The following is a 23,554-nucleotide window of genomic DNA, read 5'->3' on the forward strand; positions in this document are numbered from 1 at the left end:
CCCACGCCGGAGCAGGTGGGTTCCCAAAGGAGGCTGTGACCCCGTGGGAACCTCGCGCTGGAGCAGGGTCCTGGCAGGACCTGCGGATCTGTGGAGAGAGGAGCCCACGGAGCAGGTTTTCTGGCAGGACCTATGACCCCGTGGGGGACCCATGCTGGAGTGGTATGCTCCTGAAGGACTGCACGCCACAGAAAGGACCCATGCTGAAGATCTTCATGGAGGACTGTCTCCCATGGGAGAGATCCCATGCTGGAACAGGGGAAGAGTATGATGAGTGCTGCCACTGAGGAGGATGAAGTGACAGAGATAATGTGTGATGAACTGACCGCAAACCTCATTTCCCGTTCCCCTGTCCAGCTGTGGAGGAGAGAGTGATAGAATAGCTATGGTGGGTGCCTGGTGTCCAGCCAGGATCAACCCATCACATAGAGATAGACAAAGTGCATTACAAAATAGAATGAAATTACATTGCAATTGGGAATTTCAAAAACAAGGGCTCTGTGTAACTCCTTTACAAGGGAATGAAAGCGTATGTGATTGGAATTAGGTGAAGGCACATTTGCAAGGTGCGTTTGCTACTAATATTGCAGGAGAGATCTAAGACCTTGCACAGGTATTACAATATCAAATGGGAAATATGCAAAAGTAGCAGAATAAGGTGTATTTCAAAGAATTGTCTAATAGTGTTAAATTCTTAAATCCAAAAACATCGTTTGAAGGTTTAAATTTGTGTATCTTAATTTGTATTGCTATTAGAGGGTTATTAATCATTTGTGTGTTTTCAGCAATCAGAATCATCTGAGGAGCAGTACGAAGATTGTGTCAGTTCGAAGCTAGAGTCCTCGCTGCTTTCCTCGTGAATCTGATGTTCCTAAACAAAAAAGGGGGAGATGTGGGAGCAGCTCAGAACGCCTGGCATTTGTTTTCAAGAGTGACCGTTAGAATTTGTTGTGCTGCATGTTTGCCAAGCCTTTGAAGAACTAGTTTCACAAGGTCAGGTTGGAGGATGGCCTTGTGTAGGCCTGGGAAGATGTGGCTGAAGACAGTCACGAGTATGTGTATGGAATGTTTTTATCTTTAACTGTTCTGAGGACTGGCAAACATCCCAGCTGGGCCAGATATGCCCTCCTGTGTTAGTAGTATTGGCTGTATGCCGTTAGTTCTTTCTAGATCTTTGTTGAAACATATATAAGTTGGATTCTTTTGTGAAATAAAGGGAATCTTGCACAGATAGCTTGAGCACTTGATTGAGTCACCGCACTTCTGTCTCCCTTTACTTAGCTTTTATATCTGAGCTGACGTCATATGGTACGGAATATCTGTTTGGTTAGTTTAGGTCAGCTGTCCTGGCTATGTCCCCTCCCAAGATCTTGCCCAGCCCCAGCCTACTGTTGAGGGGGGCAAAAATGTTGGAGAGACAGCCTTGATGCTGTGCCAGAACTGCTCAGCAGTAGCCAAAACACTGGTGTGTTATCGACACCTTTCTAGCTACCAATGCAGAGCACAGCGCTACAAGGGCTGCTATGGGGAGAATTAACTCCATCTCAGCCAGACCCAATACAGTGGAAAGTAAAAGAGAACAAGGGAATTCAGCTTTGTCACGACACAGAGAGGGAAAGGCCTATGGAATGCAAAAACTCTCCTTCCCACCTACCTATCAAGGAAATTCTTATCAATGCAAGCATTACAACCCAATGCTTCCTCTCTGCTAGTTCAGAGCTTGGAATATAGTATATGTAACCGATTTTATATTAATCCATTTTGGAACACAGTAGAATGTTATATTCTTATTTACTTTTAATAAACCCTTAATAAGGGCAGATAGAAAGACTGGATGACAAGTTAATGCTTAGAACTATCTTGAGCCCAGGAGATACCATACTTGCCAAAACAACACTCAGCTTGCATGATCTACAGCTGTGAAATACAGATGGAATTAATACAGCTAATATGTGCTTATTCATATAGTCCCTTCAGAAGAAAATATTTCTAATGCAATGAATCTGGAGTATTATATAAGAAAAATAAGATTTCCCCAATGACCACTTTCAATTTTGTTTACATAAAAAAAAATCTGAGATTCAATTATTTATCTATCCATTCATTCACCTACTAGTATCTCAGTAAAATAGCATGTGCTTTGGCTTCTCAGTTTCCTCTAAGCATTCTGGCCAAACACTCCTGCACAAAGAAAAGCCAAGAAGTATTTTCATTTGAAAACACAAATGAAAATCCATATCTTTTCAAATCTCTTTCATTACAGCTTTAACTTGTGATAGACATATTCCATACCTGTGGCAGATGATTGAGAGGGGTCCTGCCGTAACATCCGCTAGCTCCTTCAGTACTCTGGGATGAATCCCATCCAGCCCCATGGACTTATGAGCATTCAGCTGATACAACTGGTCCCTTACAATTTCAATGTCCACAAATGGAAAGTCACTGTTCCCGCACTCGTGGTCCTCCAACTCAGAGGACTGGGCAGCCCAAGGTCTATCAATATTATTAAAGACTGAAGCAAAAAAAGCATTGAATGCCTCTGCTTTTTCTTCATCCCCTATTTGTCAGGTGACCATCTTCAACAAGTATTGGTCCAATATTTTCCTGTGCTTTTAAAAGGTGGTTCTTAAAAGCTGACCAGCACTCATGGACCCCTAAGCCCTCAAAAGCAGATTCCCAGGGGACACTGCTAAGTAGCTCCCTGAGTAAGTTAAAGTTTGCTCTCTTGAAATCCAGGGTAGCAACTCTACTGACCTTTTTTCTCATTACACCAAAAATTTTGAACTCAACCGTTTTGTTATCACTGTGGCCAAGACAGCCACCTACCATACAGTCTGGTTCAAGCTTGGTTAAAGTCTTCAAATGTTTGGAGACTTCTGAAGTACCCTCATGCTCTATAGTGTCCCTGAAAGCACCTCCCAGAAAACCTCCTTATCTCTGGAATACACTGAGAAAGTGCATTTGAGTACACATTCCAAATAGAGGAAAAGAAGAAATGAATGTGCGTTCACACAAAAAAAACCCCTACTACTGTAAACTGAACTAGTTTATTTGAGGATATTGTTATTCTCAGAAAGTATAACTCACAACTCTAGCAGGCTTATTCTTGCTCTGAATTCCCCTTTCTTGGTTTTTGCCTGAGAATCACAACTCCTATGCAAAACTTGCTGCTTTCAGTTCACATAATTTCCCCTAAGCTCATTCTTCTGTATCTTTTGTTTCCCTCTTTAATGAACAAAACTCAGTCATAGCAAGAAAACAAAGTGTTTTGGATCTCAACATTACCAAAAAAAGGCAAAATCCATGGGGGAAGGATTTGGACAAAGTTTGGTCAGGTTCATGTAAAAATTTCATAATGTGTTAAAATCTATCCATAAACCTGTGCCAGTGTTCACCATTGGCAGTCTTACATCCCTAGTCTTAACCACACCATTTTGTAAACCATTTATTGCTAGAGTTCAGCATGAATACACTGAAACTCAGCCACCAGAGTGAGGACCTATTAAAATAAATAAGGAAAAAAGCAAACAACACCCAAGTCTTTAAACAAAGAGATCCCAGAGCTGGTGGGTGGAGGTGTCGCGTCCCAAAATTGGAGCGACTCAGGTTCGTGGATTTCCTTTGTCAGAATTAAGGTGAAACGACACCAGGGGAGTTCAAACAACAATCAACATTTATTCAACCTAGCTAACCTTGCCCAAGTACACATGAACTTATCATTATGAACCTTGCAACATGTCATTAAGCCGCTGTTTGAAAAGAGAAGGGAGGTGTAGAAAAAGAAGTGGAAAAAGGAACATGAAATGTATCAGAAGGAGACCCCTCCCGTTGAGTCACGAAGTTTGGAGCAGACCCCCTTGCTTTCTGGACTCCTTCTCAAAGAGGAGCTCAGGGGCAGCTAGATCCACTCCTAGTCTCAGACTTGGTCAATGGTTTATGTTTAAAAGGATGAGGTGTAGGGACTGTGGAAAAGAGAGAAGGAAAAGAGGGAGAGAGAGAAAGAAAGAAAGAGAGAAGAAAAGGGTTTCACCAGTCCTGGGTCCAGCGTTGGTCCAGCCAGCATAGAGATCCAGTTCCGGAGGGCGCGCACTGAGAACTCATTCTCCCTTCTTTTATAGTGTGTTAGTCGATGGTCTCGACATGCGCAGTTCCCATTCCCGGGGTTCTCTGGAATTGGTTGGTGAGCTTTGGGGGGGGGGTGTTCATTGCGGAGTTGCCTCTCTTTCCCTGCTGGCATGACCACTTAAGATAGAAGCACAGTCCCATCCTCTGTGGGGCCTCCTCCTCCAGGCGCATATGCTGTGTTCCTTCTCCTGGTCACTTAAGATAAGGAATTGGGGCTTTGGAGAAGTGCGGTCCCACCCTCCGTGGGGCCTTCTCCTCTGGCCACATTGTCCTGTTCACAAAACTCCAGCGTCTTTACAGAGGCCGTTTTCTCCACCAAAGTTCTTTAACGAATGTTTGAGACATCATTGACTATAATTTGTCAGACCGTCACAGGAGGAAACCAGCTCTTGGTAGGATAAATGTAGTAGGGAGGGGCTGAAAGTAGCATAATGAAAAATAATATGGAGAAAGATTGAGATTTGGGGTGGAACTGAGTTGTACTAAACCACTCAGGTAATCCCTGTTTTAACCACACTCAATATATTCTGAGGAGAACTATGGTTCACTAAGACTATTTTATCTGGATACCTAGAAGGTCTGAAGTGCTAGAAAACTGCAGCAGTCACTATAGCCTCTTCTAATTTTTATCTGCTAAATGGGATTGAAAAAATCCTGATTAGAAAGGTTACAAAACTGAATTAGAAATGGAAACCTTATTCATACTTAAATATACAGCAAGACACCATACTGTATGCTAAAGTGGTTTTACAGTGACTTTCTGTGTTAAAGACTGCTCCTCTGTAGAGCAAGGCTATTCAGGCTAAAAAAAACCCATAAAATTTTCAAGTCACCACCTTCAAAAGAGGAGATAATTCATATTATGAAAAGGCACATGGAGGCACACTCACTTCACCTTTTGATTATTTGTAAAGCTCTTTGGGATTCCAGGAGGCAGGAATAAGGTGCCCATGTCCAAAGTACTACATTATTATAATGCTATATCCAGAATGAAGTCCTCACTCCCACCCCCGAACCATCCAGCTAGCATTAAATCAAAATGAAGCGCTAAGTGAGATTCTTGTGTTAAGAAAATTTTGTCCTGGGGTTCTGTTCAGGGATGAAATGTACTTTATTGAATACTGATCATAACAAAAGGACTATGCTTAAAGAGTTCAAAGAACTGCAGGTTTTTGTAATAAAGCAAAACCTTTCTAATGACTCTGTAATTAATACACTACAATTCAGGCATCCAAAAGATCTACAGATTACAAGAAACTGAAACACTTCATTGCATTTGCTTTGGTTCAGGCATGTCCTGTATTTATTTTCTCAGTAATCCTCTTTAGACAGGCAATGTACCTAAAACTAATGTAATTAATATATTAGTAATAATGCATGTGGTAATGTGTGTCACTAAAACAGTTGTACCATAACCTAGATTTTTCTCCTGCCAAATAAAAGGACAATAAATGAATTATGGCACTTCAGAACTCTAAGACTTTATATCATACTCATCCACCTCACAACATGGGATCATAGTGTTCAAGTATCAGCCATGACAAAATTAATTCCTAGACAGACAGAAGCACTTTTGTTATGAGCGGACTTATTTCTGTAATAACCTATATCAGGTCTAATAGTATCAGTGATGTTAATGACACTTAGATAGCTCCATATGCAAAACACTTTTAAAACTCAAATATGTGGCTTCTGAAAAAAAAAATCTTATCCCTCTCACCCCACCTATAAACTTGTGATTGTGCTATACTTAGCACTGCAAAGCAAGTTGGTAAAATCCTCTGTCTTGTCATTACCCACTCCTGTGGCAGTTCCTCTGGAGTATGACTAAATAAATCACAAGAGCTCTAAATCACAAACCATGAACAACATCTTAAGGGCTTATTTCCCATTCAGCCTTGTGGTGGGTTGACCTTAGCTGGCCACCAGGTGCCCACCAAGCTACTGTATCACCCCCTCCCTCCTCAACTGGTCGAGATAAGGACAGGGAGATTACTCAGCAATTACCATCATGGTGTCACGTCCCAATTCCTCACGATGACTCAGGTTTGCCGATTCCCAGGTCAGGATTAAGGTGAAATGACACCAGGGATCCTTTAACTCACAAAACTCAACTTCTATTCGCGCTCAACAAGAATTGGCATGAAACTACGCCAGTAAACTGTGTAACAAGTGCTAGTCATACGTCACCAAACATATACTACAAGCCTTGCTTATTTGGGGATCAGTTCAGGGAAGAAAATAAGGAGATTCCTCCCATTGAGTCACGAGGTTCAGAGTGGACTCCCTTGCTTTCTAGACTCCTTCTCAGTGAGGAGCCATGGGGATGCTAGATCCACTCCTAGTCCCAGACTTGGTCAATGGTTTTATGCCTAAAGGGATGAAGTGTAGGGATTATGAAAAAGGAGAGAGAGAGCGAGACAGAGGAAAAGAAAAGAGAAAGATTTCACCAGTCCTAGGTCCAGTGTTGGTCCAGCCAGCCTAAGGGTCCAGTTCCAGAGGGCGCGCGCATGTGGGGCTTCAGTTCGTGCCCTTTTATAATCTCCTTGCCCCTTGTGATGAGTTACCCCTGGCTGGACGCCAGGTGCCCACCAAAGCCGTTCTATCACTCCCCCTCCTCAGCTGGACAGGGGAGAGAAAATATAACAAAGAGCTTCTGGGTCGAGATAAGGACAGGAGAGATCACTCACTAATTACTGTCAAGGGCAAAACAGACTCAGCTTGGGGAAAATTAACTCAATTTATTACAAATCAACCAGAGGAGGGTAATGAGAAATAAAACCAAATCTCAGAACACCTTCCCTCCACCCCTCCCTTCTTCCCAGGCACAACTTCACTCCCGGATTCTCCACCAAGCCCCCCCAGTGGCACAGGGGGATGGGGATGGGGTTTACGGTCATTTCATCACACGTTATTTTCTGCCGCTTCATCCTCCTCAGGGGGAGGGCTCATCACACTATTCCCCTGCTCCAGTGTGGGGTCCCACCCACGGGAGACAGTCCTCCATGAACTTCTCCAATGTGGGTCCTTCCCACGGGCTGCAGTTCTTCGCGAACTGCTCCAGCATGGGTCCTTTCCACGGTGTGCAGTCCTTCAGGCACAGACTGCTCCAGCGTGGGTCCCCCACGGGGTCACAAGTCCTGCCAGAAAACCTGCTCCGTGGGCTCCTCTCTCCACAGATCCGCAGGCCCTGCCAGGAACCTGCTCCAGCGCAGGGTTCCCACGGGCTGCAGGTAGATATCTGCTCCACCGTGGACCTCCCTGGACTGCAGGGGGACAGCCTGCCTCACCATGGTCTTCACCATGGGCTGCAGGGGAATCTCCGCTCCGGCGCCTGGAACATCTCCTCCCCCTCCTTCTTCACTGACCTTGGTGTCCGCAGGCTTCTCTTACATGTTCTCACTCCTCTCTCCGGCTGCCGTTTCCGTCTGTCCCAACTTTTTTTCCTTCTTAAAAATGTTATCACAGAGGTGTTACCACTATCGCTGATTGGCTCGGCCTTGGCCGGCGGCGGGTCCGTCTTAGAGCCGGCTGGTATAGGCTCTCTCGAACACAGGGGAAGCTTCCAGCAGCTTCTTACAGAAGCCACCCCTGTAACCTCCCCTGCTACCAAAACCTTGCCACACAAAGCCAATACAGCCCTGAAGAAATCACCATATCCGCCTGAAGCTAGCAGTCTCTGTGGGAATGGCTGAACTCTTCGGAAAAACTGCGTACTCCTCCCTCGAAAAAGGAACTGCAAAGGGACTAGGAAAAGGAACTGAAAGGAACTGCAAGGGATTGATAATCAGCGCTTGAAACTGGGACTCATCATCATCATCTGTCTGCTAGAACCTGGAACTTGGACCTCCATCACCTGCACCGAGACCGAGCCAACGGGACGTTGCTGGCTTCGTGGTGGTGGTAACTAGTCTTGCTGCATCTCTTCCGTTCTCTTGCTTAGGCCTGCCTCTTTTTCCTTTCTTCTTCCCTGTGTCCTATCGCTATTATCAGTTGTTATAGGAAATAAAACTTGTAAGGTTGTACAGCATCTGACCTCATTTGTGTCTTAATCTCGCTCTTGGGATCGTTTAAGAACCCTCCCCGATATTGGATCGGGACACCCCCCCATTGCTCTCAATGTAGTTTTCAGCAGTCCATTGTATCGTTTGATTTTTCCAGAGGCCAGTGCGTGATAGGGGATGTGATATACCCACTCAATGCCATGTTCTTTGGCCCAGGTGTCTATGAGGTTGTTTCGGAAGTGAGTTCTGTTGTCTGACTATTCTTTCTGGGGTGCCGTGTTGCCATAAAACTTGCTCTTCAAGGCCCAGGATAGTGTTCTGGGCAGTGGTGTGGGACACAGGATATGTTTCCAGCCATCCAGGGGTTGCTTCCACCATTGTAAGCACATAGCGCTTGCCTTGGCGGGTTTGTGGGAGTGTGATATAGTCAATCTGCCAGGCCTCCCACTGTTTATATTTCAGCCATCACCCTTCGTACGACAGGGGTTTTTGCCGCTTGGCTTGCTTAATTGCAGCACATGTTTCACATTCATGGATAACCTGCGCGACAATGTCCATGGTCAAGTCCACCCCTCGATCACGAGCCCATCTATATGTTGCATCTCTTCCCAGACGGCCTGAGGTATCATGGGCCCACAGAGCCATAAATAGCTCACCCTTATGTTGCCAGTCCAGGTCCACCTGAGACACTTCAATCTTGGTGGCCTGATCTGCCTGCTGGTAGTTTTGATGTTCTTCAGTGGCCCGACTCTTGGGTACGTGAGCATCTACGTGACGTACTTTTACCACTAGCTTCTCTATCCGAACAGCAATATCTTGCCACAGTGCGGCAGCCCGAATGGGTTTACCTCTGCGCTGCCAGTTGCTCTGCTTCCATTGCTGTAACCATCCTGTATTGGTTTTATGTGGCAAGGTTTTGGTAGCGGGGGGGGGTTACAGGGGTGGCTCCTGTAAGAAGCTGCTGGAAGCTTCCCCTGTGTTCGAGAGAGAGCGAGCCCATACCAGCCGGCTCTAAGACGGACCCGCCGCCGGCCAAGGCCGAGCCAATCAGTGATAGTGGTAACGCCTCTGTGATAACATTTTTAAGAAGGAAAAAAGTTGGGACGGGGAGAAAATAGCCACCGGAGAGAGGAGTGAGAACATGTAAGAGAAACAAGCCTGCGGACACCAAGGTCAGTGAAGAAGGAGGGGGAGGAGATGCTCCAGGCGCCGGAGCGAAGATTCCCCTGCAGCCCGTGGTGAAGACCCTGGTGAGGCAGGCTGTCCCCCTGCAGTCCAGGGAGGTCCATGGTGGGGCAGATCTCCACCTGCAGCCCGTGGAGGTCCCCATGCCGGAGCAGGTGGGTTCCTGAAGGAGGCTGTGACCCCGTGGGAACCCTGCGCTGGAGCAGGCTCCTGGCAGGACCTGCGGATCTGTGGAGAGAGGAGCCCACGGAGCAGGTTTTCTGGCAGGACTTGTGACCCCGTGGGGGACCCACGCTGGAGCAGTCTGTGCCTGAAGGACTGCACACCGTGGAAAGGACCCATGCTGGAGCGGTTCGTGAAGAACTGCAGCCCGTGGGAATGGCCCACGTTGGAGAAAGTTCGTGGAGGACTGTCTCCCGTGGGTGGGACCCCACGTTGGAGCAGGGGAAGAGTGTGATGAGCCCTTGCCCTGAGGAGGTGAAGCGGCAGAAAATAACATGTGATGACCGTAAACCCCATCCCTATCCCCCTTGTGCCGCTGGGGGGGCTTGGTGGAGAAATCCGGGAGTGAAGTTGTGCCCGGGAAGAAGGGAGGGGTGGAGGGAAGGTGTTCGGAGATTTCGTTTTATTTCTCATTTACCTTACTCTGGCTGATTTGTAATAAAAAGTGAGCTAATTTTCCCTAAGCTGAGTCTGTTTTGCCCGTGATGGTAATTAGTGAATGATCTCTCTTGTCCTTATCTCGACCCGCAAGCTTTTTGTTATATTTTTCTCTCCCCTGTCCAGCTGAGGATGGGGGAGTGATAGAACGGCTTTGGTGGGCACCTGGCGTCCAGCCAGGGTCAACCCATCACACATCCCCACAGGGCATTTGCCACCATCCATGAGTCAGTATAGAGATAGAGCACTGGCCACTTTTCTCTTTCAGCAATATCTAACGCTAGCTGGATGGCTTTCACCTCTGCAAACTGACTCGATTCACCTTCTCCTTCAGCAGTTTCTGCGACTTGTCGTGTAGGACTCCATAGAGCAGCCTTCCACCTCTGATGCTTTCCCACAATGCAACAGGACCCATCTGTGAACAGGGCATATTGCCTCTCATTTTCTGGCAGTTTATTATACAGTGGGGCCTCTTCAGCACATGTCACCTCCTCCTCTGGCGACATTCCAAAATCTTTGCCTTCTGGCCAGTCCGTGATCACTTCCACAATTCCTGGGCAACTAGGGTTTCCTATGCGAGCTTGTTGTGTGATCAGTGCGACCCACATACTCCACGTGGCGTCAGTCGCGTGATGTGTAGAGGAGACCCTCCCTTTGAACATCCAGCCCAGCACTGGCAGTCGGGGTGCTAAGAGGAGCTGTGTCTCAGTACCAACCACTTCTGAGGCAGCTCAAACTCCTTCATATGCTGCCAATATCTCTTTTTCAGTTGGAGTATAGCGAGCTTCGGATCCTCGATATCCTCGACTCCAAAACCCCAGGGGTCGGCCTCGGGTCTCCCCAGGTGCTTTTTGCCAGAGGCTTCAGGTAGGGCCATTCTCCCCAGCTGCAGTATAGAGCACATTTTTAACATCTTGTCCTGCCCAGACTGGCTCAAGTGCTACTGCATGATCAATCTCCCGCTTAATTTGTTCAAAGGCTTGTCATTGCTCAGGCCCCCATTTATAATCATTCTTCTTCTGGGTAACTTGGTAGAGAGGGCTTACAATCAAACTGTAATTTGGAATATGCATTCTCCAAAAGCCCACAACACCTAAGAAAGCCTGTGTTTCCTTTTTATTAGTCGGTGGGGACATAGCTGCTATTTTGTTGATCACGTCCGCAGGGATCTGACGACGCCCGTCTTGCCATTTTAATCCTAAGAACTGGATCTCCTGTGCAGGTCCCTTGACCTTACTTTCTTTTATGGCAAAACCAGCCTTCAAAAGGATTTGGATTATTTTCTTCCCTTTCTCAAAAACTTCTTCTGCTGTGTTGCCCCATACGATGATGTCATCAATATATTGCAGGCGTTCTGGAGCTTCACCTTTTTCTAGTGCAGTCTGGATCAGTCCATGGCAAATAGTGGGGCTGTGTTTCCACCCCTGGGGCAGTCGATTCCAGGTGTACTGGACGCCCCTCCAAGTGAAAGCAAACTGTGGCCTGCACTCCGCTGCCAAAGGAATGGAGAAAAATGCATTAGCAATGTCATTTGTGGCATACCACTTAGCTGCCTTTGATTCCAGTTCATATTGAAGCTCTAACATATCTGGCACAGCAGCACTCAGCGGTGGCGTGACTTCATTCAGCCCACGATAATCTACTGTTAGTCTCCATTCCCCATTAGATTTCCGCACGGGCCATATGGGACTATTAAAGGGTGAGTGAGTCTTGCTGATCACTCCTTGGCTCTCCAATTGGCAAATCAGCTTATGGATGGGGATCAGGGAGTCTCGGTTGGTGCGATATTGCTGCCGGTGCACCATCGTGGTAGCAATTGGCACCTGTTGTTCTTCAACCTTCAGCAACCCCACAACCGAAGGGTCTTGAGAGAGACCAGGCAGGGTAGACAGCTGTTCAATCATCTCCTCTGTCTCCAAGGCAGCTATACCAAAGGCCCAACGGTACCCTTTTGGGTCCTTAAAATACCCCCTCCTGAGATAATCTATACCAAGGATGCACGGGGCCTCTGGGCCAGTCACAATGGGGTGTTTATGCCACTCATTCCCGGTTAGACTCATTTCAGCTTCCAATATGGTTAGCTCTTGGGATCCCCCTGTCACACCAGAGATACAGATGGGTTCTGCCCCTTTAGAACTTGATGGCATTAGGGTGCATTGTGCACCTGTGTCCACTAGAGCCTTATATTCCTGTGGGTCTGATGTGCCAGGCCATCGAAGCCACACTGTCCAGTAGACTTGGTTGTCCCTTTCCTCCACCTGGCTGGAGGCAGGGCCCCTCTAATCCTGCTTAGAGTATCCGTTACTCACTTTTTGCACACGTGAATCAGAAGTCCCTTCAAGAGGATCAGAAATGAGATCAGCCCTTCTACTGCATCTGGGGGACTGCTCATGGGAAACTGGAGCAGCAGTTTTCCAAGAAGAATCCTCTTTTCTGATTGCTTTTTCTCACAACTCCCGTACCCGTGAATCCAAGACTGAGGTAGGTTTTCCATCCCACTTCCTCATGTCCTCTCCATGGTCACGCAGGTAAAACCACAGGTTAGCCCATCATGTGTACTTTCTATCTCCTCTCTCTTGGGCAGAGAAATGCTTACTCCCAATAGCTGCGATGCGGGCCTGTACAGGTGGGGAGGAGGACGTATCCACTTTGAATTGCTGGAACTCCCAGGACAATTCCTCTACAGCCGAGACACAGGCCTGTAGGGAGGAAGAGAGACTTCCTTCGTATTGCCGGAGTTGGACAGCCAATTCGTCCACCATTTGTCCATAGCCTTCTTTCCAGGACATCACTGCCAATGAGTTGGCATAGGTCGGTGGTACGCTTTGTAGAAACGTCTGCCACATGGGTTGTTTGCATTAGACTTTGTCTAGATCTGTGGGTACCTGCTCGTTATCCAGATCATTATAAATCACCTCCAGCACGGCTAATTCCCTCAGGTACTGGATACCTCTCTCCATGGTGGTCCACTTGCCTTGCTGACATGTAATTTCATCCTTGAAGGGGTATCTTTCCTTTACACCTAACAGAAGTCGCCTCCAGAGGCTGAGGACTTGTGTTTTTCTCCCAATCGCCTTGTCGATGCCCCCTTCCCTAGACAGAGATCCCAACTGCTTGCCTTCCTTACCCTCTAATTCCAAACTACTGGCCCCATTATCCCAGCATTGGAGCAGCCAGGTGATAATGTGCTCACCTGGGTGGCAGCCAAAATCTTTTCGCATATTGCGCAACTCACTCAGGGATAGAGATCGGGTAATTATTTCAGGTTCTGCCTCTTCCTCCTGTTCTTGTGATGACCCTGGTTCATCTTCATCTCTCACTAAGCGAACTGATTTCTTTGTGTGTTTCTTTTTCTGTACAGGGGTGACTGATACTGGCACAGGTTGGTTCTCTGGTTTAGCTGCAGTACCTGTCGCCCAGGGTTGAGGTAGCCACGCTGCCTGTTGCCGGGGTAGGGGTAGCCATGGTGCCTGTTGTCAGGGTTGGGGTAGCCACGCTGCGTGTTGCCCTGTTTTCCCTCTTTTCCCCCTGAAGGTGCTGCCTAGTATCAAGCAGTGTTTGGTAGATACTGTCCAGGGCCCAGCACAGTGCAGTAAGTTGTGCGTCTCTGGAATAGCCACAGCATTTTACTTTCAAATATTCTACCACTTCATGAGGGTTCTGTAGTTGTTTGGGAGTGAACTTCCAAGCCACCGGAGGTGAGAAGTTGTCTAGATACCTGCCCATATCCTCCCACATGCCGTGCCACCCATGAATATCCAGCTTTGGGGCAGATCTCTGGGTGGTACTCTTAAAGAACCTTTTTGTAGCCCTAAACAAGACCTGAAACATAGTCAGGAGGCATAGCACTAACAGCACACTGGCTTGCACATCCCAAGGATATTCAAAATTCTCAAAAGCTGTTGTAATTAGTTGGAAGGAGAGAAAGGAGGCGAATGGACGGGGGGAAGTATCCCCCCCGACTTCCCCATGGATTGGGTGTAATTACCAATACAATCTGATAGAAGGTGCCCGAAGTATGGAAATGATATCACTGCTGCATACAGATACCAGCTTAACCTCATGACCAGTGATGTAATCATTTCACAAGTCGACATTGCCCAGTACAGCAAAATGATAGTCCTGATCCCTCTCCCAGAGGTGAGAAACGTAACTACAGTCAATACATAGAGCATATAAGAACTTACAAAACGCCACCATGTAAACAAATGAACCAACATCGTGACTAGCATCTATTTATCTAATATAAGAAATGCGTATGACAAATTTGTTTCAACACGCTCTAGCCAGCTCTGTCGTTATCTCAACCCTTCGTTGCCCCACGTTGGGCGCCAAAAAGGACTGTCGTGGTTTCAGCCCAGCCGGTAACAAAGGACCACGCAGCCGCTCGCTCACTCCTCCCGCCCCCCTCCGGTGGGATAGGGAGGAGAATCGGAGGAGAGAAAAGGAAAAAAAAAAACAACCGGAACCTCGTGGGTTGAGATAAGGGCAGTTTACTGGGACAACACAAAAACAAAAAAAAAGAGAAGTTACAACAACAACAACGGTACTAATAAAAGAGTATACAAAAGGAGCGATGCACAGTGCAACTGCTCACCACCCGGAACCCGACGCTCTGCCACTTTCCCCCACCGAAAGCTGAGAGAACTCCCCTCAGCCCGCTCCCCATTTATATACTGAGCATGATGTCACATGGTATGGAATAGCTCCTTGGCTAGTTCAGGTCAGCTGTCCCGGCTATGCCCCCCCACTTCCCAGGTTCCTGTGAAAATTAACTCTATCCCAGCTGAATCCAGGACAGTATCTTTCCAGCCTTGCCTCAGACCCAGTCCCCAGATCTGGGGGATGCTGAGGATCCTTATGACACCTCTTCTGCTTCAGCATCACTTCCAGACGCAAGATCCATTCTCTAGGCTGTGTGGACTCGGACAGCTCATAGACTGGATAAGGACAACTGAATACCTAAAACTGAATCAAAGGAAATTTTATTTTGTTTTTGAGACTTTAAAGTTCACTTGAATCTTATTTTCCAGGTTCTCTTTGAAGGCTAAAGTCCTGATACAGTTTCATGACTACAGGTATGGGGTTTTTGAATTGTGCCAGCTATTATGGCATTTATGATCCTTGTGAGACCTGGCAATGGTATAGCTCCTTCAACCCATTAAAAATTAAAGTCTAAGTAGCCTTGACACAGCGAAGTCAGTGAAGATTTCTGAGGTCAGCCACAGTACTAGGGCAATTTGGTAACTATGTTAATGGAGCCATATCCAAGGAGCTGAAGTACATCAACACCAGTAATAAAGGTTCTGCAAGACAAATTAGATGGTTGATAATACCTATACAAACTTACAGTCAAGATTATGTCATCAGTAATAGCAATGCAACTCCAATGCCATCAGTGGGAATGCACTGGAACTGCCAAACCATCCTGTTGATAGGGCAGAAAGGGAGGAGAACTGGCTTTCTCCCTCCCAGCTGTGCTTGCTCTGCAGGATTAACAGGACTGGAAGGTAGGGTGAACTTAATTTTGTCATTACAGTAACCAAACAGCTAGACCTGCTGGTTTTCCATATTCATATTTCACAGTGTAACTGTAATGTTTAAACTTTTTTTCTTCTATCCTTTTACTTGCTGTCAGACACTTTCTGTTCAACACATTCCTGCACTGCTTCTTGACATGCTTTCCTTTCCTCATTTAATGTCCTTGTACATAAAGTGGCAGTGGGGTGCAGTGTCATCCCTCTCCTCAGAGACGAGATGGGGGGGGACTAGTTTCTCTAGCCCTACAGGGAACTGCAACCCACTTTGGTCCTCTGCATCTAAGTTCTCTGTACAAAGTGGATGGTATGAGTATTTGCCCCCCCGCCCCCTCGCCCCAGATATGACTTCAGCCTTGAGGCCATTATTTATTGCGGCAGAAAGTGTGTGTCCTGGTTTCAGCTGGGATAGAGTTAACTGTCTTCCTAGTAGCTGGTACAGTGCTATGTTTTGAGTTCAGTATGAGAAGAATGTTGATAACACACTGATGTTTTCAGTTGTTGCTAAGTAATGTTCAGTCTCAAGTCAAGGATTTTTCAGCTTCTCATGCCCAGCCAGCAAGAAGGCTGGAGGGGCACAAGAAGTTGGGAGGGGACACAGCCAGGGCAGCTGACCCAAAGTGGCCAACGGGGTATTCCATACCATATGATGTCACATCTAGTATAGGAACTGGGGGGAGTGGGGGTGGGGGAATCGCCACTCGGGGGCTAACTGGGTGTTGATCGGCGGGTGGTGAGCAATTGCACTGTGCATCATTTGTATATTCCAATCCTTTTATCATTATTGCTGTCACTTTATTAGTGTTATCATTATCATTATTAGTTTCTTCTTTTTATAGTCTATTAAACTGTTCTTATCTCAACCCACGAGTTTTACTTCTTTTCCCAATTTTCTCCCCCATCCCACTGGGGGGGGTGGGGGAGTGAGCGAGCAGCTGCGTGGTGCTTAGTTGCTGGCTGGGATTAAACCACGACAGTGTGCTAACTTAAATGTTAAAGATTCTTGTTAATATAAGTCTATGCACTGACAGGACACTAAAGCATATTTACATAGTGTTTTGGTGATTCCTTCTCAGACAGTTATAAATATGTTCTTATATGAGAGCTTTTTACACTTGATGAATAGTAGATGATTGTCACTACTGTTTAATTTTCATATTTATTTGAAGTATAATTCTTCAACTATGAAGTGCTCTGAGACTACTAAGAAATGCATCAAATGAACTTCATTATAAATCAACATCTTTACATGGCACTCAAAAGTATGCACTGGAAGAAATTAATGCATCAAAGTAAGATTCTCAATGTTTCATTTAAACAGAACATGCATTTCAGAATTAATTAAAAATAAAAACACTAGGTGAGTACTGAAATTGTATGAAACTACTATACCAGAGTTGAAAATTTAAGCTTATACTTAGTAAGAGCAGACAAATTTTTAAGCCCTGAGAAATTTTACACTTGTGCATTATTTTCAGCTTCATCCTATTAAAAAAATTTAGAAGAGGGTTACAGAGCTGAACAAACAGTGACCCACAGTCTTATACCTATGTGGTGGGTTGACCCCAGCTGGCAACTAAGCCCCCACCCAGTTGCTTGTTTGCTTCTGCCCAGCAGCACGGGGAGAGAATTGGAAGTGCAAAAGTGAGAAAAAAACCCTCATGGGTTCAGTTAAACACAGTTTAATAAGTGAAGCGGGGAAAAAAAAAAAAAAGTGATGCAAAAGTAATCACTCGCCACCAAAAGACCAATCAATGCCCAGACCCTCCCCCACCAGGTTTATTACTGAGCATGAAATTATATGGCATTTGTATTGGGTTTATGTGGCTAGGTTTTGGAAGAGGAAGGGCTGCAGGGGTGGCCTCAGTGAGAAAAGATCAGCAGCTGCCCCTATGTTGCTCAAAGACAGACCTGCTGCCAATCAACAAAGCTGGTGGCGCCTTGTGATAACATATTTAAGAAAGGGTAAAAACTGCTGCACAGCAGGTGTGAGAGAGAGAAGTGACAAAAAACGTGAGAGAAACAACTATGCAGACACCAAGGCCCCCTCCCAAGAAGGAGGGGGAGGAGGTGCTCCAGGCGCTGGAGCAGAGATTCCCCTGCAGCCTGTGGAGAAGACCGTGGTAAAGCAGGTAGTCCCCCTGCAGCCCACGGAGAGGATGATGCCAGAACAGATATCCACACTATAGCTCATGGAGGACCAGAGCAGGTGGATATGCCCCAAAGGAATCTGCAGCCACTGGAGACCCCACGCTGGAGCAGTCTCCTGGCAGGAACTACAGCCCGTGGAGAGGAGCCCACACAGAAGCAGGTTTGCTGGCAGGACCTGTGACCCCGTGAGGGGCCCATGCTGGAGCAGTCTGTTCCTGAAGGACTGCACCCTGTGGAAAGGGCCCATGCAGGAGCAGTTCTTGAAGAACTGTGTCCTGTGGGAGGGACCCCACGCTGGAGCAGGAGAAAAGTGTGGAGAGGAAGGAGCAGCAGAGATGAAGAGTTATGAACTGACCGCAACCCCTGTTTCCCATCCCCCCTGCACCACTGAGGGGGGAGGCGGTAGAACAGTCAAGAATGAAGGAGTGAAGTTGAGCCTGGGAAGAAGCGGGGGGGAGGGGGAAAGGGGAAGGTGTTTTTAGTGTTGTCTTTGTTTCTCACTGTCCTACTATATTTTTAATTGGTAATAAAATAAATTAATCTTCCCCAAGTCGAGTCTGTTTTGCCAGTGATGGTAATTGGTAAGTGATGTCCCTGTCTTTATCTCGACCCACGAGCTTTTTCATCTTATTTTCTCCCTCTGTCCTGTTGTGGAGGGGGAGTGAGGGAGTGGCTGGGTGGGGGTCTGGCAGCCAGCCAAGGTCAACTCACTACACCTATAGACGGGTTTGGTTGTGCAGCAAGGTTAACTCATTAAACAGAAAATCGCACTCTCTTTCAGAGTCTTATAGTCTTCTTTAGCTTTATTTTAGTTCTCATGTCAACTTTTTTCCTGTTTAGAATAAACTGAAAATTTCAGTCCCATTCCCTAACAGGACTTTTATACAACCAGGGCATCTGTAGGCTTCAAATGTAAGATGTCTTACAATTGAGAGCCCTTAGGAAAGATGTATTTTGAAGTGCTGCTGTTCAAATCTCTTTTTTTATACTATGATAATTGAAAGTCAAGACAAAGAAGAGACCAAGGTCAGAGACTGAGAGTGAAGCAGTTTTAAACTGACTTTTTAATTTGCTTTTCACCACTAGTTGGAACTTGAATTTCAATAAAGTGAATCAGCCAACCTTCCCTCTACTATGTTCGTTTTTAAAGGAAAGACAACTTTTAGAAGTGGAAGACTTTCAACTTAGAGCTAGATAGACCAGAAATGCCCAACCTTGCAACAGTCAAGATTCACTCCAAAGAACTAGCAAAATGGCATCTTTCCCTGAGTTCAGCAAACCAGCACTAGTACAGGAGAGCATATCAGTTCAGCTTACTGCTGCTTCTCACTTGCATTTCCCAATGGGGCTGTGATCTCCTTGCAGGGATGGTACCATGGCATAAGCACTACAAAAAAAATATTCTAGACAATCATTCTGAATTGAGCTGGGTGAATTTCTACCTTCTAATCAACAGCAGTATACCAAAAACATTACACTAGAAAGAGCAGGAACAGTGACTTTCCATTTGTGGACACTGAAATTGTAAGGGACCAGCTATATCAGCTGAATGTTCATAAGTCCGTGGGGCCTGATGGGATTCATCCCAGAGTACTGAAGGAGCTAGCAGATGTTACAGCAGGACCCCTCTCAATCATCTACTAAAGGTCTTGGGAGTCTGGGGAGGTTCCTGCTAACTGGAAGCTAGCCAACGTTATTCCAATTTACAAGAAGAGTGTGAAGGAAGACCCAGGTGTGATGGAAAAGGACTTAACTGCAAGGTTCAAGCAAATGAACTTCACTCACAGACTTAACTGCAAGGTTCAAGCAAACAACTTATTTGAACTTCACTTACAGATTTAACACGCCACTATTGCAGGTTTTACAGATACAATGGAGGAATGAACTATTGCAATTTTTTAAGGCAAGAGTAGTACACTATTACAACCACAAGCAATTCACAGACAACCACAAATGTATTTACAAACTTAAAGCATAAACAATATTCACTTACCCCTCCAGGTAAGGGCTCTCAATCCCAGGGAAGTTACCTTGACCGGCATCCCGATGAAGGGGGGGAAGGGTTTCCTTCACAAGCCGACTGTATAGTTGGAGAAGTGACTCCCCCCCATTTCCAACCTGAATCTTAGCGTTTTTATCCCCTGACTTGTGGAATGGTGTGTATGACTATGTCTGAGTGGATTATGATATATGCCTAAATGGATTATGTATATCTGAGTGGAGTTTCCCCTTATCTTTCCTTCACTGGTCTGTGATTGTTTGAATACACAAGGCTGTAATTTGAAACTGAAGCTGAAACCCTCCGGTTTTGGGTTGGTTTTTTTTTTAACCTTGCTTCCTCAGGCAACTGAATAGTGGTTGGATTGAGACTCAGGGCATACTATTTGTTAAGGGATTTCAAGGCTCAGTTCAGGTTTTGGTTCTTTGAATGGTGCAGCCACCACCCTGTTTAGTTTAGGGTTTATCAGACAACCCAGGGCTAAGCTGTCTACACAGCTCCCCGTGAGTCGTCTCTGCAGAGAGACAGGGCCTCAAGGCAACCCAAGGCTGGGTCGCTTTTGTAATCCCCCCATGAGTTGCCTGTGTGCACTAGACATGGTGAAACTCGTTTGTGAACTATGAGCTGGACAATCCACACACCAGGAAACTACAGACCGGTTTGTCTAGCCTCAGTACCTGGGAAAATTATGGGGAAGATCATACTGGGTGCTACTGAAAGTTATTTAAAGGACAATGCAATCATCAGGCACAGTCAACATGGGTTCACAAAGGGAAAGTCCTGTTTAACTAATTTAATACCCTTCTATGATAAGGTCACCTGCCTAGTGGATGAAGGAAAGGCGGTGGATGTAGTTTTTCTGGATTTTAGAGACGCTTTTGATACCGTCCCTCACAGCATCCTTCTGGACATGTTGTCCAACTGGTGAAAGGGCTGGAAGGCATGTCCTATTAGGAATGGCTAAGGACTCTGCGTTTGTCTAGTTTGGAGAAAAGGAGAGTAAGGGGTGACCTCATTGCTCTTTACAGCTTCCTGAGGAGGGCAGGTGGAGAGGGAGGTGCTGATCTCTTCTCCCTGGTATCCAGTGACAGGATGCATGGGAATGGGTCAAAGCTGCCCCAGGGGAGGTTCAGACTTGTCATTAGGAAGCATGTCTTTACCGAGAGGGTGGTCAAACACTGGAACAGGCTTCCTAGAGAGGTGGTCGATGCCCCATGCCTGTCAGTGTTTAAGAGGCATTTGGGCAATGCTCTTAATAACATGCTTTAACTTTTGGTCAGCCCTGAATTGGTCAGGCAGTTGGAGTAGATGATCGTTGTAGATCCCTTCCAACTGGACTATTCTATTCTATTCTACTCTATTCCATTTGACTAATTTCTTCCTTTACAATTTTCTTCATTTGTAAGATGTTATAATGCAGTGTGAATTATCACCCTGCTTCCCAAGACACAAGAAATTCTTTGTCAGTCAGTAGCTTGCTGTATTCCATCCCTGAAACTGTGACTTACTGCTCAGTGACTTTCCTTGATCCTTTTTCACGGTCTAGGGCTTTACACATGGCTTTATTTTTAAATAAATAAAAAAGCATTATTTAAAAACTATTAAAAATATTGATAAGAATTTAACTGTCCTCTTTCATTTTTTAATTGGTTTTGCGGAAAGTGCACTCAGCATTATGTTTGACTGTTACACAAAAATGTGGTTCTGTGTATTTAATAAAACTTCTAAGACACTGAAATATTGCCCAATTTTGCAAATATGTATTCATCCAATAGTCCACTCAGCCTCAGTGAGAGTATAAAGGTATGTACATGCATGTTTGTACAACAGGAATCTAAAATAATTTAAAGTATGCACAGTTCACTTCAAGCCCAGAGCTCAAAAATATTCTGACTTCATTGGATTTTCCGTGAAAAACTCTTGAAGAATCAGGCCTAGCAGTTCCTCAGAGCAAGGAAAACTGGGAATTTTCTTAGGAAAACATCACACCTTAGTAATTTTGACACTGCATTGTAAAATTTAATAGAAAGATGAAATCCTGGCATTAGACAGAATTGGCATAATTTTAAAATTGCAATGCAAAATTCATCCAAGGAGAAATATTAGATGAAAGTATATACACAAGAATTTATATTGATAACATCTTGAAAAACACCAAATGCAAGCAAGACAACTAGATAAATGGGAAATTTATATTATTGCCACAATGCTACATGAAGTGCTAAGATAATAAACCCAGTATATTAAACCCACATGAAGAACATGCAAATTGATTTTTACAGACCTTTATCTAAAATCTGCACTAGATTTGCACAAAATGCCTCCTGGGACTCCAAAAAGCTTCTTCTCACCTCATTATCATGCATCTACCTGCTTTTGGGAGCCAGCCAGAAGCAGAAGTGCTGAAGCAACATGAGATGGTCTGCTGCACTGCACTTCTGTCCTAAAGAGAAGCACTAACAACCTGGTGTGAAAGCCTGTTTTCATTAACTTCCTCAGATACTCTCACTGACAGAGCAGATTCCTGATAAGACAAGGATGAGCACCTTCTTATTGTACATGCTTTTTCTGAAGGAGGCCAGGTGACATCTCACCAGTGTTTAAAATGACAGCCACACCCCATCTTTCACTGGGACCCTGGGCAGTTGTTAGAATCCACCACTGTCTTCCCTATAGCAAGGCAGAGATGCCATGGCGGCCTTGCTGCACCCAGTGCCCCAGGGCAACCCTGAGGTATCAAACTCATGGAAGAAGGGAGGAAAGACCCCAAAGACAGGGGGCCAGCAGGGAGAGGCTTGTCTGGGTCACAGCCCTGGCCTTGCCTGCAGCCCCCATGACCCTCAGGCTCCTGCTCCAAGGTTAGCTGTTTTCAATAAATGCTACCAAATAAAGCAAAATCTTGCTCTTAGCCCTCTCTCTCTCTCTCTCTCTCAGGCACACCCTTGTAGATTTGAAGCTCAGGCTGGAGGTGGACTCCTTCCAAAGCTGTCTGACATACTGTGGTGGGTTGACCCTGGCTGGGTGCCAGGTGCCCACCAAAGCCGCTCTATCACTCCCCCTCCTCAGCTGGACAGGGGGAGAAAATATAACAAAAGGCTCATGGGTCAAGATAAGGACAGTTTAATAAAGTGAAAGCAAAGGTCGCATGCGCGAAAGCAAAGGAAAACAAATGATGTTATTCTCTACTTCCCATCAGCAGGCGATGTCTAGCCACTTCCTGGGAAGCAGGGCTTCAGCACGCGTAGTGGTTGCTCCAGAAGACAAAAATGCCCCCCTTCCGTCTCCCTTTACTTAGCTTTTATATCTGAGCTGATGACATATGGTATGGAATATCTGTTTGGTTAGTTTAGGTCAGCTGTCCTGGTTATGTCCCCTCCCAAGATCTTGCCCTGCCCCAGCCTGCCATTGAGGGGCGGGGGGGCAAAAATGTTGGAGAGACAGCCTTGATGCTGTGCCAGCACTGCTCAGCAGTAGCCAAAACACTGGTGTGTTATCAACACCTTTCTAGCTACTGATGCAGAGCACAGCGCTATGAGGGCTGCTATGGGGAGTATTAACTCCATCTTAGCCAGACCCAATACACATACCTGCAAGATCCCATTGGTAACAAAAGACACACACCCTTGGCAAAAAAACCTATCCTCAATCAAAGGAACTGTCTTCTTGTTCAATAAAACATTTTATGTTAAAAAGCTTAAAAAATGCATGTTCATTGCAAGTATATTAACATCCACTTACTAAAAGCAGATTACTGTAAATATGTGCTCTGGTTTCCATGCTATTAAAGAAAAAAAAAAACACCGCAGTGATTACAAGTTAGGGAGTGTTTACCTAAAGGAACAAGACAAATATTTCTTATAGTCTTAATCCAAAATCCTTTGAAGTTGAAGAGT

This window comes from Haliaeetus albicilla, chromosome W (assembly GCF_947461875.1).
Source record: "Haliaeetus albicilla chromosome W, bHalAlb1.1, whole genome shotgun sequence".
Classification (NCBI taxonomy): Eukaryota; Metazoa; Chordata; class Aves; order Accipitriformes; family Accipitridae; genus Haliaeetus; species Haliaeetus albicilla.